General features: G+C 52.5%; 1 protein-coding gene across 7 annotated transcripts in view; it reads right to left on the reverse strand.

Annotated features, from left to right (window-relative positions):
• Nucleotides 1–13365, reverse strand: part of ADCK1 (aarF domain containing kinase 1) — a 110738-nt gene that overhangs the window by 55840 nt on the left and 41533 nt on the right. The gene's annotated exons all lie outside the window — the stretch shown is intronic.

Below are 13365 nucleotides of genomic sequence, written 5' to 3' on the forward strand. Positions count from 1 at the left end.
CTGTCTGTGTGACGTCACACATGTGACTCAACCTCTCTGGCCTTGGTTTGCTACTCTGTAAAATGGGAATAATAGTACTTCTTCTCATAGGGCAGCTGTGAGGATTATGGGGGATGGTGCCTACAAAGTAACCCCACTGCCCCAGCCACCCCTTCAAATCGTCCTTCCCGCTCCAGCCTAACTTGCAATTCTCAGTATTTGCATCTGTGCCCGAGAACTCTTTCTCCATAGCCGCAGAATTAACAGCCCTCAGGAACAACCATCACTCAGGAAGTTAGGAAGCTGGGGTATACACAGCCTACCTTCTCCCTTGGCCCTTGGGTGGGATAACTCTAAGGTGCTTGTGTGGCACCATTTGCCAGTCTCCTCACAGAACTCATCTTCATCTGCCCACCGCGGCAGCTGGTTTAAGAGTGCACAGCCACCAGCTGCTTTCTCTTCCCTGGGCCACTTCCCCACTGGCAGCACCTGAACTTCCCACACATCCACTTTCACTGGAATCCTTGTCTTGGAGGCCTCTTCTGGGAGAGCCCAACTCGGGTGAGCACTTCTCACGCCATGAGCCCTGGGGCGAGGCTGGCAATCCTGGGCACTGCACGATGAGGCAGGGCCCGGGGCTCCTCCCATAGTTTCTACTCCAGCCATCCCCAATAAGGACAATCCTGGGCTCACGTGGAGACAGGGAGGAGGCATCAGAAACCACCGAGTCACTTCCACCCTGCCCCCACAGCCAACCCCAGCCCTGAGCAGCCTGCCAGAGAAGGCTCACTCCCTGTCCCTGGAGAGGGAAGGTCACAAGTCCCATGCGAGAAGATGAGGCCCCTCTAGCAGCCCCACAGGCCACGGGTTCAGCTGGCAGGGCGGCTCCTTCAAGAGCAGTGGCCGTGCCATTTGTCCTCTGGCTTGTGGCCTCCTGACTCAGTGCCCGGCCTGGGACACTGGCTCTGAGCTCCAGGGGGGTGGAGAGAGGAGAAAAACTGGCCCTCGCCAAGCTCCGGGGGATAGCTAAAAAATGGGGACAGCCCCCCTTGCCAGATGTGTGTGATGGAAAGAGGCTGCTTGCGCAGCTCCTGCCTCCATGCGTCCTGCACTGTTGACTCCGCTCAAAGTGTCTCTTTTCCAACGTCGTGGGGGCTCACACACACATGCACGTACACACTGTTAGCTGATGTGACTTAACGTGACTTCTAAGACCTAGAGCCTGTGGCGACTCCCTCAAGCCTGCCTGCACATCAAGGCCCCATACCTGCGACCCCTCTGTCACCCTCCACAGAGCAGCCCTTCCTCAGGGCCAGCCACTGCCCCGCGGGAGGGGTGGGGGCTCGGGCACCAGGGCTCCACGCCTGGTTCTGCTTCTTGCAGCTGTATGACTGTGCCTGTTCCTTAAGCTCTCAGGGCCTCCGCTCCCTCATTGGGAAAACTGGAATGGTAAAAGCTACCAACCTTGTAGAATGATTGTAAGGGTTAGAAACAATATCTGTAAAACAACCCGCCGACGTGTACTACACAGCAAGGACCAAATAAATAGAAACGAGAACATTATTCCACTGACACGAACGTCGATAGTTTTCTCGCTTTACCCAGTTTTATGCCTGTCTCTGCCTTGCTGCTTCCCACCCCACCCCAACTCTAACCTTGGGGTTTGAACGAGAGCGGTCACTTCTTCTTACAGACCCTACCTCCTCTGACCGCAGTGAGCTGTCTGAGAAAGGACATCTGTATTTGTTCCCCAGGGCTCCCATAACAAATTATCACACGCTGGGTGGCTTAAAAGAGAAATGTCTTGTCTCACAGCTCTGGGGGCTGGACGTCGGAAAGAAGGTGATGGCAGGCCTGCAATCCCTCTGAAGGCTCTAGGGGAGAATCCTCCCCTGCCTCTTCCCCATTTCCGGTGGCGGCCTGCAATCTCGGAAGTTCCTCGGTCTGTAGCCCCGTCGCTGACATCTCCGTTTCATCATCATACGGCCTCCTTATGAGGAGACCACTCACGGGATTTAGGACCCAGCCCAATCCAGTATACTCAGAAAGTCATCTTCGGTTACCTGATTATGCCTTTGGAAAAACCTTAATTCACATTCTCAGGTTCTAGGGAGACAAGAATAGAGGGAGGCGCATGGGGGGTGGGGGTGGGGACATGGTTCAACCCAGTACAATGTCTGACGTAGGTAAGTTGCTCAGAGTCCTGATCTGGGATTTTATAAAATGAAACTGGGGTGCGGGAAGCCTTCCTAGGGGCAAAGCTGGGAGGAGGTGAGGCTGAGAGCTGCCAGTGGCAGCTGGTCATGGAGGATTCATCTGTGTGAACAAAGCTGAACTGCAGGAAGAAGCTGAGAGACAGAGAGGAATCCTGGAAGAGCCGCCCAAAAACAGTTCTACCCCAACACTTCCCAAACTGTGATTACACGACATAAGACATCGGCCTTTTGCCGCAGCTCGTGCAAGTTGAAGTTCTGATCTTCACAACTACTAAGGGCCGCATGCATCCATCTGTTATGGCTTGAACTGTGTCCTCCAAATACTCACGTGGTGAAGTCCTAACCCCCATTGCTTCAGAAGGTGACCTTATTTGGAAGAAGTGTCATTGCCGATGTAATTAGTTAAGGTGAGGTCACACTGGCAGAGGGTGGGCCCCTAATCCAATATGACTGTGCCCTTATACAAACGGGAATTTGGGACACAGACACAGACATGCACACAGGGAGAACACCAGATGAGCGTGAAGGCAGAAAACGGGGTGATGCTTCTACAGGCCAAGCAACACCAAAGATTGGCTGCAAACCCCCAGAAGCGACGAGAGAGGCCTGGCTTAGATTCTCTCCCACAGCCTCAGAGGAACCAACCCAGCAGACACATGGCTCGTGGACTTCTAGCCACCAGAACTGTGAGAAAATACATTGTTGTTTAAGCTGCTCAGTTTGAGGTACTTTGTTGCAAAAGCCCTAGGGAACTAGTGCACCCAACCCTGCTGGTCTTCGCTCAGGCCCTGAGAGCTGCGTTCAGCACTCACCACCACACTGTCCAGTCTCGGACGCCCTCATACTTCTGCTCTTTGAATCTTACTCATCCTTCGAGGGCCGGCTCAAGACCCACCTCCTCTAAGAACCTTCTTCTGAACTTGCCCTGAACTGCTCCTGCATCAGCCCCACAGCTGAGTACTTAATTATTCTCTAATTATTCCCTCTGTGTATTGTTCTGCCTGCCCGGCTTTGGTAAGGAGGGAGGGAGGGAGGGAGGGAGGAGAGAGGGAGAGGCATGGCGTTGGCATTCTCTATATCCCAGTGTTGGCACCGAGGTAAGGACATAGCAGTTGCTCAACATACCTGTATTTTCTGAGTGAGCAAAGCAGGTGGAGGGTGCCAACCTCCCCTGTCAGCGAATGGGGCCACCAGAGCCCAGGTCTTTTCTCCATAGCAGCTGAGCAGAGCACTTGGGTCCTACCCTACAGGTCACATGCCAAAGACAAGGGGTATCCCCAAGCGCAGTCTGTGGATTGAAGGTGAAGTGGTGAGCACCTGCGTGTAAGCGCCCCAACCCAGGCAAGTGGAAGGGCTGGCACGACGGTACAAAAAACACCCTAGGATCCTATCACCGTGATGGAGAAACTTATGAAAATATGGCTTCTTCCGAGTCCACAATACACTCCAAGGTCCCACACAGGGTGAGAGCTACGAGAGGCCCTTTGGGTTTCTTTGACAGCAAAACTGGCTTCATTCCTGAATGCTGGCCATGTCATTCCAGGCCCTGAGCTTCCAGAACAGTCCAGGAGGACAAGCACTGGCTCAGGAGTCAGAAGACCTGGGTTCGAGTCCTGCTTCTACCACCATCCAGTTGTGCCACGCTGGGCAAGTTACTTCTCCTCTCAGAGCCTCAGTTTCCTCCACTGTGAAAAACAGAGGTTGGATGAGATTCCTAAACCCTTACAATTCATGAGTTAGCGGTTTTCTTGAACAACACACACACGATTAGCTGATTGGCCTTAACATTGGCAAATCTAAAGCACTTGCCACTGAACAATAAAGTCTGAACAAGAAGAGCCAGCGTTTGTCAAACGCCAGGAAGATCCAGGCACCAGGATATAATCGATATACTCGGAGGGTCCCGGGCTCACTGCTTCAGCCTACAGCTCCTGGGATTTACTACCCACCAGGCACTGACTGCATTTAGATGGGTTATATCTCTCAGTCCTCGTCACAGCCCTGTTAATGTGAACATTCTATTATCATCCCTGTTTAGAGAGGAAGGAGCTAAGGTTCCAAAAGAACCAATGAGACAGCTAGAATATGGTAGCATTTGGGATTCATTCGAGGCTCTCTGACTCCAAAGCCTATTTTATTAACCTTTAGGCCATGCTGCCTCAGAAATGATCCTGTGCTCCTTCTAGAAGCCAGAGCCTGCCCTCGCCCACAGCCCGCAGTTTAGATAGCCCCAAACATACCCTCCCACGACTCTCCACAGGCTCCTAAACAAATGTCCCAGGAAACAATGGGCCCGAGACCGAGGCAGACGCAGAGCGGGCCACGCCAAGGACTCCAGGCCCCATAACGCCACCCCATGGTGTCCGACATCGGACGGAGTCCCGGGGCACGTAACAAACCACTACTGAGCACCTTCCGTGCACCAGGCACTGGGCAGGGCTCTGAAGGAACCTCAGGCTGAGTGGGAGGAGACCTGCTATCCTAAGAACATAAACCAAGCATTGCGATGACCAGACAACCAGGCCAAAGTGAGAGGACCACCCCTGGGTCAAGCCAAGTGCTCTGGACTCACAGTCCCACCTGGCCGGGAGGTCAGTGAAGGCTGCAAGGGAACAGGGGCATTCGAAGTAGCTCTTCAAGTCAACTCAGCCACATTTACTAGCACCTACTATGTGCAGAGCCCACACTAGGACCCCCGGGGGAGTCAAGTAGGGGAAGCAGCCAAACTTAAAGCAACAAATAACTGCATAACAGCTGCCGCGGGGGACAGAAGTGCCCCAGGGAAACAGAAAAGAGCCATTACTCCTGACTGGGGATGTGTGGAGAGGCTAAGGGAGACAATTTCATCAGACACGGTGCCTCAGTTTCCCATCTTTAACATAAGTAACAGGACCTATTTCAGACGGTTTTAGTGAGAAGCGAGTTGATCCATGATGAAACTCTTAACATAGAGCCTGACACCTGGCAAGCATTCAGCGTGTGCACGTGTGCTACTGCTGTTGTTGTTAGGGCTGGAGCTTTAAAAAAATGAGAGAGTCTGATGAGTAAAGAAGGGAAATGAGAGGATCAGCCTGAGGTGCAGCTGCAGGTTAATGGTGTGAAGCCCTGTGCTGTGTGGAGCTGTGTGAAGGGTGGAGAAGGCACGAGGCCGGAAAGAAATCAGCAGCAGCAGCTCCTGAGTTGCTCTCTGGAGGTCTCTATTCCACAGGCAAGACCGCGACGTGGCCCAAGCTGTGTAAGATTCATCCAGAAGCTATGGAATAATCAGACCGAAGGTGACTCAGAGACTGGAGCAGGAGCCCCTCGAGGAGGGGGACAGGGGTACAGGGCCTGAGGGAGGGCAGCGGCTGCAGGGTGGAGGCCAGGGACAGGCAGACCTGGGGAACAGCAGTGCCACTGTGGCCGCCTCAGTCTCTCCCCCCAGTGACTAATGGCACGCCATCCGTCCCGGCTGACATTAATGCTTCCAGCCATCCATCTCCTACTCGTTAAATTACCATTTATGGCCAAAATCTCTCTCTCATAATTGATAAAAATCTCCTTTTGATGTTCGGCATTATTAAAGGGAAAATGTTTTTTTATTCTTCATTATGTTTTTAATATAAATGTATTTTTCATTGAGAGCTGCTGGGAAGGCTGGCTGAGGCCAAGTCAGGAGGGAGGGTACTCTCTCCCTCGCCCCCTGCCCTCCCCGCACACAGCTGTGTGGCCACCAGCTCCTTCTGTTCCATTCCCAGGACACTCACACTATAGCCTTCTTGGAGACTGTCTGCGGAGACAAAGAAACCAGAGGCCAGAACAAACAAAGATTGTGCTCAGGACCAAGGGAAAAAATCTATAGCCCACTGACGCCCTCAAGGTGGTCCCCAGGACAGTGGGGCAGCTTGGGGGTGGCAAAGGGCGAGCTGACCTCGGCCAGGCCCCTGCCAGAGTGGGAGAAGCGGGGCAAGACCCCCAGAGGCAGGGACCCCCAGAGGCTGGCACAGTTTATTGAGGCTCACTTTATTGAGGAGTGAGTGCTCAGTAAAGATTTGTGAGTAAATAACACAAGAACTCGAGGATTGGGTCAGTCAGCAGAAGGCAGCAAGGAATACGAGAGCATGGAGGCGTGTCACCAGGGGACCGAAGTTTTCTGCCAGTCACGGCCCCCACAGGTGGAATCAGCCCTGGGGGCAGGAGGGGCCCCTCAGGCCCCTCCGCCAGGCAGTGCCCTAGCCCTAGTCCAGCCCAGGGCACTTCTCCCTGCCTCCGCCTCACACCTGCCCACACCTGGCTCCTCCAGGACAATGGAAGCTGAGTGCAGCTGTCATCTTGCAAGTGAGAAGCGCCGGGTGGGTCCTGAACACAGCACCATCGCCAACACATGACCCTGGGCCCCCATCTCCACCTCTACCCTTCTCATCCGTGGGGTCAGCCCTGGGGACCCAGAGCACAAAGCAGGTGCTGCTCATGGACCTCAGGAAACCCAGATGTCAAAAGTGCCCGCTGAGCTGCCAGCAGCGCCCCCAAGGTGAGGGTGTTGGCGGGGGGCACACTCCAGAAGCCCGCGGTCTAGGCACGCAAGGCAGCCTGTGGGAGATTTCTAACAGTGGGAGGGAGGGGGCTGGCCACTGGATGGAATGCTGGGTACTGATCAGCGAGGGGAAAAAAAGGAGGATTCTTCTAGCTAAAGAGTATCTGGGACAGACAACCATACTAGACATTAGAAAACCTAGTTGAAGACCCAACTCTACCATTTATAGTCTCTCAGAACCTTAGTTCCTTACGCATACAAAGCATCCAGCATAATCCAGAAAAAATGGTTAATGGTTGCTGGCCATTTGCTCTATGCCAGGCCTGCCCTACATGCTCCATTTGCATTCATTTAACCCCCTCAGCAAGCCTATGTGGCAGGTACTGCTATTATCCCCATTTTACAGATGAGGAAACTAAGGGACAGAGAAAATAAGTAACATGCCCGAGATCACAAAGCTAAAAAACCAACAGGCAGTTTGGATCCTGCCCACCTCAAAGGCTCAATATGAAGCTTGAATGTTGTGTGAAAGCAGGACCAAAGGGACAAATGTGCGATCCTGACTAACAGATTATGCTAATTTTATGTGTCAACTTGGCTGGGTCACAGTGCTCAGGTATTTGGTCAAACATTATTCTGATGTTTCTGAAAGAGTGTTTTAGGATGAGCTTTACATTTAAATCGGACTTTGGGTAAAGAAGACTGCCCTGCTTTTACAATGTGGTGGGCCTCATCCAAGCAGTTGAAGGCCTGCACAGAACAAGCCTAACCTCCCTCAAGCAAGAGGGACTTCTGCCAGGAGACAGCCTTCGGACCTGAACTGCAACGTCAGCTCCTTCTGGGTCTCCAGCTTGATAGCCCACTCTGAAGATTTTGGATTTGCCAGCCTTCATTAAGTGCATAAGCCAGATCCTTAAAATCAATCAATCGATCTCTCTTTACTTATTTATCATACACACACACACACACACACACACACACACACACACCCCCTAACAGATCTGTTTCTCTGACTAACAGCCCTCCTAATGCTGCCACCGCCTGGAGGAAGGCATGTCCAGAGGGGGCGCCTTTTTCTAGTTCTCTCCGAATTCTCCAGCACAGGGCCTGTGTGCAGGCATGCAGAGACGGTAAGGGTCATCCCAGAGTTTGCCATTCACCATCCACGCCTACCACCCTGGCCCCAAGGCCTCCACAAAACCCTCTGCTCCGGTCTCTGCACTGCCCCCTCTCAGTGCTCCCACCACCAGGAACCCCTTGCCAGGAGTTCTTCTACTGCACCTTCCACTTTTGTTCCTGCTGGTTCTTGCACCAAGAGTGCCTTCTTTCTGCCACCCCCGCCATGCTTGACAAATGATTGATGTTCTTGGAGGAAGAATTTCTTTTTCTCCTTTATGAACTTTTGCTTACACCTTGAGTAAAACAAGACAAAAACATCCCCCTCCACCTATACCTATAGGTTCGTATGAAACAAGGAGGTGTGCATTCTCCAACCTGATGCACAATGGTTCTCTTATGAATTCTCAAAACCACCCCGGTCAGATGGTCCATCGAGAACACTGAGCACTGTGACAGCACTTGAACCTGGGTACTATGGGAAGTCACAAAACAAAGTCAACTCTAGATCCCCATGGAAGTTCAGGGGTAAAAGATTAATTAAACATGTTTCAGAGTACACGATCCAAACCCTGATACCCCAACACCAGTATAAGCGGTGCCCATAACGAAGGTATTTCTGTGTTCCACTCCAGCAGCTGACCTCATTTCCTTCAGTTTTTCATAGAATTTCAGAAATAGAAAGAACCTTATCTGATACAACAATATTCTGGAAAAACACAAAACTGGATCATTTATTGAAATATATGGTAACAAGGTTGGACTTGTCTGTATGTATCGGGAGGGGTATGGAGAGGAGGCATGTGTGTGTGTCCGTGACACACACAATCCTATCATCTCTTCCTAAACCCCACTGTAACTCCTATCCCTAAGCTTTCCACCCACCGCAAACCTCTCTACCTCTCCACCTTCCCCCCCTATAAAAGATAACCTCATCTCCCATATTACTAAATCTATCCTCACTCCATCCTTCTTTGCTCAGGTCCTTCCAGCTCTCCTCTCCCTCAGGCTCACGTTCGGAAAAGAACATTCAAAGGCCTTTCATAATGTGACCTCAGCCCCAACTATGCAACCTCAGCTCCACTATTCACCAACCTGAACCCCATATTCTAGTTAACAACACTACTCACCACGCACTCTCTGTGCTGCTTTATGCTTTCCAGTGCTGGCACCTTTGCTTCGCACCTGTCATTAATCAGTAATCCCCTCCTCCAAACTCCACCTCCTCCAGTCCCATCTTTGAGAGCCTGGGTCAGATGCCACCTGCTTCAGAAAGTCTCCATCCACCCAGATGAAATCTCTCTCTCTCCTCCTCCTCCTCCCCTCCCCCTCCCTTCTTCAATCTATCTTCCCTCCCCGCCCACTCCCTGCAAACACCACAGGCACTTACATGGCCAGGTATGACAGTGATGAGTGTACCTCCTGATGACCCCAGACTACGGGGACCAGGATGAGGTCTTACCCATCCTTGGCTGTACCTACAGCTTCCGGCTCTGTGCCCTTTTCACTAAATACCAGCTGTTCAGATAACAAAGAGAGAGAAGGAATTAAAGAACTAAAGAAAAGGTTTTGAACCACAGAACTGCAGGCTGTTAGAGTCTGCAGTGGGGTTCAGAGGCCTCCTGACCCAGATGAGGAAGGTGTGAGGATGGGTTGGTGGTCACAGTGAAGAACCACCAGGTCCACCAGCTCAGGGCCAGGAGCTCCTGGGGACTAGGGTAGTCAACAGCCTCATGGCTTAGGCCTGTGTCTGTCCCACTCAGGGTGCAGAGGTATCAGCCTGGGCTCCTTCCACCGCATGGACCATGCCCAGGAGCAGACAGAACCTGAATCTCATCCACCTGTCAGGGATCCCTTCAGCAGAGAAGGGCCATGTCTTCAACACCCCTCCCTGATTCTCAAGCTCAGGCGCCATCTGCTGGCCAAGGTCAGCACTGCACCTGGACCCACAACCCCAAGGTCAGTCAGGGGACCAAGGCTGAGACCATCCCCAGCCCACTCCAGACCCAGATCACTTCTGAAGCATCAGAAAGTTCAGGCTTCTGATTGCTTCTAAGAACCTGTCCTTCAGAACGTGAGCCTAACATTCAAAATAAAAGGAAAAAAGTCCGTTTCTTTCTGGTAATACTAGCTGAGAAACTTCCAAGACACAGCCACACAAACACGTAGAAAATTGATTTCCAAAAGGATTTCTGCCAAACAGGAGTTTTGTTGGAGCCCCTGTCTCCAAACCACTGGCCTGGGAATCAGAAAATCTGAGGTCTCATGCTGTGGTTTACATGCCCCCTCTCTTAGCTATGGGGTTCCCTGCTCCCCAGCCCCACAATTCCTGCCTAATCCAGTCCCTATGCCAGAATGATGTCCCTTCACTTGCCCTCACCTCTACACTGATGGCACTGGCTGCAGTCCGGCGGGGGGGGTGGAGGTAGTGATCCAGAACCATGTGTAAATCAAGAGGTCCAGAAGAGCTGGAACCTCTCTCTCATCCCCCACCCCATGCTGGGGAACCCCCTCAGGGCCAGCCCTATCTGCCTGGGACAGGGAATAGTGATACACCAAGCCCTCTGCTGACGGGAGGGGTCCCCAAGAGGCATAGATGGACTCAACCAGCGCAGGCGGGAACACATCGGCCTTCACCTGCTCTCTAGCAACCCCTCCCCTCTCTTCAGTCTGAGATTTAGGGGCAGCTGTGCAGTCTTTCAGTTCCAGGTAATCTCACAGCCCATCCAAGGACTCAGACCTAGAAAGAAGGTAGTGACGTGTGACAGATCAGCTTCCTTTAATCACGTTTCTGAAACCAGGGGCAAAACGCAGCTTTCCACTGAGGGTCCCAGGGCAGCCATGGGCCCAGGATCAGTGGGGCCTGCTCACAGATCTTCCTGGAGGGGGAGAGCTGCTCCCTGAGAAGTGTCAAGGGAGGAACTGGAGGAGGAGGGAACTACAAAGTGAGTGACTTTCCCCCGCCCTCCACCCCCACACCCACCTACCCTGCTCCCCACACGGCCCCTTTCCCCTCCCTCCGCCCACAGACTGAGAAAGTGTGTCACCGGGGAACAAATGCCGTCTTCCCAGGAGGAGGGAGAAGGAGGAGGAACAGGGAGGGCAAACTGTGTGCCTGTGGGGGCCAGGGTAAGAAACCAGAGGTACCCGAGCTTCCCAGCTGTGAGGGAAGGACGCACCCACAGAAACATGACCTTGACATCAGCCTCTCCTTCTCAGACGGGGCGGGAGCCCCAGGCCACCATGCTCAGAACTATTTGGCCAGAGGGCCTGAAAAGAGACCCTAAAGATGCAGGCGAAGTTTTCCAACGCCAAACATCCTTTGGCCAGCTGGGGGGACCCACCATGACTGCTGACCCCCCAACCTTCTCGTCTCGCTCCACCCTGACCTGCTCTGGCCTCCCTCCTCCAGCTCTCCACAGATAAGTCGGCCTCCAAGGGTTAATCTGCTGGCTTCCCTCCTTGCAGCCACCCCCAATGAGCTGCCACATACCAGCAATGATGCACTTCACACTGTTATTACAGTGATTTATTTAGTTTTAATTTGGGGGTGAATCTCGTGCTGTAGGAAGCAGGAGGCCAATAGTCTTGGCAAGAAGCAAAGCCACACGTGGGACTGCACTGTGCCAATGCCGTCCCCTCTGGCCTGAGGTCCCTCCACCCTCACCCTGCTTCTCCTAGCCCGCAGCCTGCTCCTGATTCCAGCCCTAGATGGGATTCACTTACTCTCCCCCATTATGGAAAGGGAGTCCACAGAGGTTTCTAAGTTCCCCTGCTGTGTGATCCAGCCTTCCCAGAGAGGCAGCTAGTGAGGCCCCCTCCAGGCCAGGGACATCTTTGGCTGGATGCTGGGCACCTGATAACAGCTCTACATGGAGGGATAGAGAGCCCGGGCCAGCTCCACGCAGATCTGAGAAAATGGAATAACTGGTCTATATGAAACCTCTGCCCGTACTCTCTACCCTGCCCTGATTAGCTAAGGAAGCTGTCATCCATTCGTCCCCTGGTTCAGTAAACAAACACTGGCACCTACTACATATCAGATGCTGTTCTGACGCTGTAGGTACCGGGTGACAAAACCATTATGCTCTTCCTCCCCTAATACGTTAGTGCTTACAGTGAAACCACCTAGACACAACTAACCAAGCCACAGATGCACAGGTGGAGGGAACAAAGCTGTGCAGAGGGTCAGAGAAGATTTCACAGGAGAGCTGGGCTTTGGCCGGGATACCCAGCACAGGGCCTGGCATTTGGTAGATGGATGGACAGATGGACAAATGACCTAGAAACACAAGGAAGCCCTTGACAGGGAGAGAATGGAGTAGACATTCCAGGCAGACAGAACGCACAGGCACTGAGGGCTAAGGGTCCACGGTGAATCTGAGATGAGGGCTCAGAGTGACCAGAGCACAGGGAAATAAGTATTAACAGCTGGTATTGGTGGAGCGTTTGCTCTACGCACTCGCCATTCATTGTCTCTTCTAATCCTCACAACAACTCTATGAAGTGGACACTACGCCCTGTTTTACAGACAAGGAAAGTGAGGCGCCGGATAAATAATCTGTGCGTGGTCCAAGCCCCTGGCTCCAAACCCCAACCTCTAAAGCCACTCTGTCTCAATCAGTCAGTCACGAAACAGATAGGCAGGTTGCAAGTGGATGGGCTAGACCGTGAAAGCCGTGCTAAGGATTTGATTTTAGGGCAAAGGGGAGGCATCAAAGGTTGTAAACTAATCTCAGGAAAGGCTTCAGCTGATCAAGGCTTGACTTTAAGATTCTTTTGCTCAGAAAAACTGTACACGACCCAAAGGATTCTCTCTTAGAGAGGAGAGGAGAATTTCTAATACAGTAACAGGTGAGGGGAGAGACGAAGCTTTTTCAGTAGAGATCTCTGCGGTACTCTCACATTACAGCACCCCATTTGTAGGGCTGGGCCTGACCTGCAGCTCAGCAACCTGCAGGTGGCTACTCAAACCCTCCCTGTCCCCAGAAGCAAGACAACCAGACCAGGTCAGCGAGGGTCTCTGCCACTGTGCCCAGTTTGGGTTCCACACATCCTGCAGGTCACTAGCACGAGTCCAAAGGAGTGTGAATCCTGAGGTGACCAAGGCTTTGGACAGAAGGGCCCTTTGCCCCTTTCTCCGTTGTTCCAGGGGGCAAAATGAACATTGGAAAACTGAGGTTTGAGGAGGCAGGTTTTAGTATTTAGGAGGAAGCCCTTTTACAATTAGAGACGACCGACAAAAAAAGAGACCACCCTGGGCAGCAGATGAGAGAATAAGCTTCTTCTCACTGGACACAACCAAGCAGAGCTGGGATGATTGCCTGCCAGAGACGTCCCAGAAAAGCCAATGCACTGATGATTGGGACAGCTAATTGATGGCATAGAGCCGTGCGCTGGAATCACTCACTAAGGTAAAGTGCCCTTGGACATTTTACCTCCCGACCGAAGCCTCCATCCCTCGTCTGCAAAATGGGGTGAGTAACAATACCTACCCCGTATGTTTTCATGAGGATTAAGTGAGATAATGCACGGAATACA

This window comes from Rhinolophus ferrumequinum, chromosome 6, assembly GCF_004115265.2.
Source record: "Rhinolophus ferrumequinum isolate MPI-CBG mRhiFer1 chromosome 6, mRhiFer1_v1.p, whole genome shotgun sequence".
Classification (NCBI taxonomy): Eukaryota; Metazoa; Chordata; class Mammalia; order Chiroptera; family Rhinolophidae; genus Rhinolophus; species Rhinolophus ferrumequinum.